At 36.0% G+C, this 6,861-nt stretch overlaps 1 pseudogene; it reads left to right on the top strand.

Moving 5' to 3' along the window:
• The first annotated feature begins 2,430 nt into the window (after positions 1-2,430).
• On the top strand, positions 2,431-4,888 carry LOC107842567 (annotated as a pseudogene).
• The last annotated feature ends 1,973 nt before the right edge of the window (positions 4,889-6,861 follow it).

Below are 6,861 nucleotides of genomic sequence, written 5' to 3'. Positions count from 1 at the left end.
AGCTTGAGTTTGTATGAAGAATATTTTCAAAGTTTGCATGTGTGTTGTAGTCATATTAAATTTGTATGAATACTATATGAAAGTTGTGTACAATGTTCTTGTTGTTAGTGAATGAGTTTGGATTTTGACGTTTTACGAAACTCCATTATGTCGAACTTCATTGTGATGGATGTTGCGTTGCATTGTCCGGCGCATCAAACACTTGATCAAATTTTTTTCTTCATTTACTTTGGTTGAGACACGAACTCTAGTGCATCCAACTTGGGTGTGATGGTCATCACATCACGTCATGTCGTGTCACGCCATGTATTGATTTAGAATGGACAATGTGTCATGACCTCTATCATATTGAATATGTACAAAAAAATTGCCTTTGATAGAACGTATGCAACTTGCTATATCTAGCTCAGATAAACAAACAGTTGAAACATTAAAAAACTAGAAATGTAAATAGTGATATCTACGACTATACATTCTCTTCAACACCACAAAACCCATCCAAATTAAATCTTAAATATCGAGCATAATCATATTTTTTGAGTTCGAATCAAATCACGCATTTTTAATAGGTTATCCCTTAGTTCATAAGTATGAGGTGTTACATATGGCCCACTTGATAACGTTAGATGATAAAGATGTTATGTTCCTGAGCTCTTTTGTGCAAAAGTTGTTTACATTAAAAGGGATTCAGCTAAATACCTCTTCTACTTACCATTCATAGTCTGATGACTAGACAGAGAGGTTAACATGTGCTTAGAGACATACTTAAGGTGTTTTTATGCGGAGGATAGTTTTAACTGATCTAATTATTTAGACTTAAGTCATCGTCAGACACTTAAATTTGTTCCGAAAATTCACTTAGACCCCTCAACTAAGGCCTGTACCTATCAGGCACCTCAAGTGCTAAAATTGGTACCTATCAGACATAAAATGCTGATTTGGCAAAGAGAGTGTAACACACTCTCCTTGGGCGCGTGAATAGTAGAAAAAATAATATTTTATTTTTAATTAAAAAATTTATATTTAAATTATTTTATTAATATAATTTTTAATTATTATAATTTTTTACTTTTAAAAAAGAAAAAGAAAAGGACCCCCGCACCCCCTTCATCGTCGTCCTCGCCCCCACCTCCAAGTTTGCCGTCAACCCCCACCCCCCGTTATTAGTTCATGTTTTCCGGAGAAGTTTAACATTTTCCTACCGGATCTACTTAGAAATCAAAGGGAAACAAATAAATTTCGAAATTTCTGAGAATGGATCGATCGAACGACGAATCAAAAATAGATTTCGGTGAAATTTTCATCGAAAAAAACTGAAAAAAGGACTGAATCTCTCACCAATTCACTATTCCGATCGTCTGCTTTCCATTTTTCAGTCCATTTTTTATTTTCTTCTCCCTATTTTTAGCCTTCTCTGATCTGCTCTCCCTCTCCCGATCTCCTACTCTCGATCTTTTCTTTACTGTATGCGTGTGTGTACTTTTTTTAGTGTGAACCAATATTGTGTGTTTATCATGAGATCTCCTAGTGTGTGTGTGTATAGCATCGTGAAGAAGCTCCTACTCTGTATGTGTATTCTCTGAAAAATAAAGAGGCTGAAGAAGAAGATGAAGGAGGGGGGTATTTAGTTTTTTTTAAAAAAAAATATTATAATTCTTTTTAAATTATAATTTAATTAGTTATAAAAAATATTATAATTCTTTTTAATGCCATGTGTCATCTTTTAATTCATCATTTTTGCCACATTAGCGTGTGTGTGTTGCACACACTTGAGCTTTTAGCTGATTGGATTAAATTTCGGGTGGGTTAGGGGCCTGAGAGGGGTCTAAGTGAATTTTCGGGATAAATTTAAGTGTTTGGCGATAATTTAAGCCAATTATTTATCACTGGAGAATATTGATATAACACTCCTTGCCATAGGACAATTCGGAAAACATCTTACAAGGCCCTTTATAAAAGACCAACATCCCCTGCATTTGCCCTATTTATCAGGTGAATATTGAAGTGGATAGTACTTGTTGAATAAGAAATTAAAGTTGCAATTGATCAAACACCATTTGAGGAGAGGCACTTAGAATGAAGCTAAACTAATGAGCTAATTGGTGGGGTTAAGTTAAAGTTAATTACATTCAATACATGTCAATGAAGGCAATTAAAAGTTCGTTGGCTGTTAAAAACAGTTAGAACTTGATTTACTTGCAATTCTCTCTTAAAGAGGTACATTCTTATATTGCGTATTCATTGATCAATAAGAACACTTACTTTTTGTGATACTTCTACAATCATGCCATATTTATTGAATAATAATAATATCTCTTCTGCTCACTATCCTCGATCTAATGTCCAGACTGAAGTGGTTAACAAGTGCTTGGAGACGGCCACAAGTTAAAACAAAGCTACACTAATTTTGCTAGTTCTAAAAATTAAAACATCTCACAGATAATAGGGGGGATACGAATTTTTCCAACTAACCGCACTCCTTTTCATAAATCAAGAGTCCATTAATGGGTTTTATGCCTTTTTATTTTGATAAATATTTTCTAAGCAGCCAGCCACATCCCATCTTATGATCGATCTATATAAATGGTCTCGGTCTCATCGATCGGCAGGTCAATTTTTTCCCAAAATGATCCTTTTTAAGGAAACTGACTCATTCATCCTAGAGTATAATCAAGCAGTAAATTCGAAATCGAAAATGGAAGATGAGGATCCAATTATCATAACAGACAAGGGTGTGATGAGAAATTGGACAAGGAGCATGAGAGCTCAAGGCCATAGCATTGGCTTTGTACCCACCATGGGTTACCTCCATCAAGGTCACGTTTCTCTAATCGAAGAAGCAAACAAACACGCTGACCATATAGTTGTATCCATCTATGTTAATCCAGATCAATTCTCATCCAATGAAGATCTTTCAACATACCTTACGATTTTCTAGGTGATTATCAGAAACTCAAAGACTGTACCGGGTGGTGTTGATGTTGTATTCAACCCTGATAATCTCTATGCCTATGGGAATTCCTCTCTAGGGTCTGAGAGGAATCGAGAAATGTGAGAGGAGAGGTTGGTATCTTGTGTTGAAAACAAAAGAGATATGGGGCATGAAACTTGGGTTAGAGTTCAAAATTTGGAAAAGGGTTTGTGTGGGAAGGGTAGGTCTATTTTCTTTAGAGGGTTCGTTACTGTTGTCACCAAGTTGTTTAATATTGTTGAGCCTGATGTTGCTGTCTTTGGCAAGAAGGATTATCAGCAATGGAAGATTATTAAGAGAATGGTAACATTTCCTAATAACTCACTCTTGCGTTTTTTTTGTTGATATGTTTGGATTACTTTAGCGTAACAGGTTGTTTACATTGAACTCGTAGAATTTAACTCTGATAACAGCACTAGTCACGGATTTAGGTATTATTTAAGTATTTAAGTATGAAAAAATTTATAGTAAGAGATGGATATTCTTTACATATTATTTTGTGGCAGACACTAGTGCTGATAAGCTTATTTTTTCTTAAGAATAAAATAATCCAATATGGCTAGAGTTGGGCATAAATCTAGGAAAACTGAATTGCCGAGCCGAGCCAGGAATTTCGGTAACTTTAGCTATATTATTAGTGTGGGAAATTCTTGATTTCAAGGGCGTATGATTCCATATGATTAAGGACGGGACAAGTGTGTGGTGACCCTGTTGCATCTAGAAATTAAGGGTTCACCCTCTCTTCATTCTTTTTTGGATTTTCCAACAACACCATTCACATTCTCAATATAAAAATAGATTCAAGATAAAAGGAAATCCAAAAGTCTGAGGGGTCTTTATGTTCTTTCGGTTATTTACTTTGTCGGTATTCAGTCTTGCAGTTTCCTTATAAGTTTCTTTTATAACTATTTATTTGGCAGAGAGGGTCTGAGTGAAACTACTTAATCCACTTAAAGTTGTGATGAATTTTCATTTTGATACCTAAACTAAAGTTTGTTTCTATTAGACCTTTTTAACACTTACCTAAATGTGTCTACTGAACACAAAAAAGGTGACATGACACATTAAGTGAACTACACCCTTTTTGGGCGCGTGCGAGATGAAAATTTATAGTCTTAATATTCTTTTTTTTCCTCCCAAACATATGAGCTATTCCTTACACCACTATTTCTACTACCATCATCTCATTAATAGTTTTGATTATGGACTCTCAAAATATAGCCACACCTCCTTTTCTCTATCTAAGAATTCTTCAGATTTAACATTTCATAGTGGTCGGTGTTGTCTCTTTTTTTTTTTTTATAATTAGCAATAAACATTGTCGTACAAGTTCTTTGATTTCTTGAAAATCCAATCATTAGATGAATCTCTATATCCAGTATAGAACAAAATGAATTAGTAAATGAAGGGATTGAGGCGATGAATTTGTTCAAATATGCAATGCTCATCAAAGTTTGAACTTTTGTGTTACTACTATTTATTGATTTCTTCAACTCTGGTTAGCACTTGTCACCAAAAACTTCAATTCCGCCCTCGGCAACAATTTCTTTATCTCCTCCGTCAACTTTGGAGGTTATATTACCTCTTGCCCGTTGTCGATGGTGCAGCAAATGGGGGTGTTGAATGAGAGTGGAGTGATGAATGATGAGATTGATGTTGGTGGTTGATCCTGAAGCTGTGGATGGATGGTGGTAATGAGATGGATGTAACGGAAAATGATGATGGTGGAATATTTTAGCAGCAGTTGCTACTTTCACCTTCGAAGAGGTGATCATGTTTTTGGTGGTTGGAGTTTTTTATTTCATTTTCATAATTGAAATACACAAATTGAGGAAAGACAAGAACACTTTTTTTAATTTTGTTACTGTCCACGTGCTAGTCATTTCTTGATCACGTATTTATATCAGAGCGTTTGTAAAGCATGCTCTTTATTTTAAAGAGAGATTTTAACGTAGTGTTTAATGGACGGTTAAATAAGTGTTGAAGGGTATAAAAGGAACAAGCTTTAGTTTAGGTGTCAAAATGTAAATTCGTGGCAACTTTAAGGGGTTGCTTATGTTCTTGGCCATCTGACATCTATCAGTTGATGCTTGCTATGTTAAAGGGATTTTATTTTTATTTGAGTGACTATTAATAACATTTTTTTTGCTAACCAATAGCTTGATTCTGATGATGGATTTTTTTGCTTGTTTGATTCGTATTAAGAGGGGTGTGTGGGTGTACTAGGACAGATAGTATTAGAAATGAGGTTATTCGAGATAAGATGGGAGTGGCCTCGGTGAAAGCCAAAATGAGGAAAACGAGGTTGAGATGGTTCAATCATGTGATGAGGAGGGGCACGGATGCCCTAGTGCGGAGGTGTGAGAGATTGGCTAAAGATGAATTCAACTGCGGTAAAGGTAGACCGAAGAAATATTGGAAGGAGGTGATTATACATGACATGGAGCAACTTCAGTTTATCGAGGACATTACCCTAGATAGGAAGGTGTAGAGGAGGCAGATTAGGGTAGAAGGATAGTAAGGACAAGTGCGTCAGTGCTAGTAGGTAGGAGGGACTCTTTCAATATATACACGAAAAGAATTCAGCATTACTGTACAGGCAGTGTCTCATGATACAGAGCACAGAGCAAAAGACATCACAACAAAAGAAAAAGAATTATAAGGAACTGACACGCCAGTGCTACAAAGATATAAATGTCATAATTTTCAATCAACATCCAGCCTAGTAAGAATGAGTAACCGCACTAGTGACATTTGAAACCACCACATACTGACAAAACTATGATAAGAATCAAGGCAATAATAATCCCCAAAACTATAAGCTTGATCTTCATGCTCTGCAACCACATCTTCCTCCTCATCGTTGTTCCTAGTGTCCTGAAATCTTGTGACTGTAACAAAACAATAATTCCGATCCAATATTTCATGTTCAGATAGAACAAAAGAGGAAAATAACGCAAGTACAAGTTCAGAGGTAACAGAAAAAGGAAACAAGTAGGTGTGAAATGATGTAATAACAGTTCATGGGGTCCAGACACTGGAGCAAATAAACCTTCACCTAAAGCTACCAATAAAGGCAAGGAGAAGCAGACCAATGACTAACCTTTTGCCTACTAGATGGGGTATAGAAAGTATAGTTATCTAAGCAATTGAAAGATATAAAAGTAAAACAACATAGCCACATGATTAATAACAGTAGTTTCCCAGCTACTATTTTCAACTAACGCCCCACGCTTAACCACTAGAAATAACTTTCAACAGCAAATATGCAGCAAAATAATTGTAAGAACCCGCAAAATCCTTAGCTTAATTCAGTCATCTAAGCTTTGTTAAGGGGTCCCAGACTTAGAATATTCTAACTAAGTATTCAAACTTAGTGTCATTCCAGCCTTCAAAAGTTGGCGATCTTATTTGATGGCCTTTACATCCATTATAGGTGGATATTTAGGTTGATTAATGATCAGGAATGTCCGTAGGTGTTTCCGGACAAGTTTCAGATTTTTCGGACTTCGTTTGAAATTCCTTTGGAATCTTAAAACAGTGGATCAACGCAATCTTGGCGCGCCGTGCCGACTATCGCATTGATAAATGTTTTCCCCAGCTCCGAGCGTCAATTTTCAATGAGATGACGCGACGCATTGGCTATCGCGTCGATGCCAATGACGCGGTGCTTCGGTCTGTGCATCGATGGTACAGTTTTTCAGTCATTAAAAGACCGCGTCCTTGGGGTATTTGGGTCTTTTTCCCTCAACCTTCAGCCCCCAAAACACGAAATTTATCACCTTAGAAGGCAATCAAACTCATCTTTTCTCAAAATTGCTCAAGAACAAAACCCTAGAAGATTCAATTTCAAATCAAGAACTCAAGATTCAATTTTCAGAAATTCCTTA

This window comes from Capsicum annuum, chromosome 9 (genome assembly GCF_002878395.1).
Source record: "Capsicum annuum cultivar UCD-10X-F1 chromosome 9, UCD10Xv1.1, whole genome shotgun sequence".
NCBI lineage: Eukaryota > Viridiplantae > Streptophyta > Magnoliopsida > Solanales > Solanaceae > Capsicum > Capsicum annuum.
Note: the sequence above shows the minus strand (reverse complement) of the source record. Positions and strands in the feature narration are given on the sequence as shown.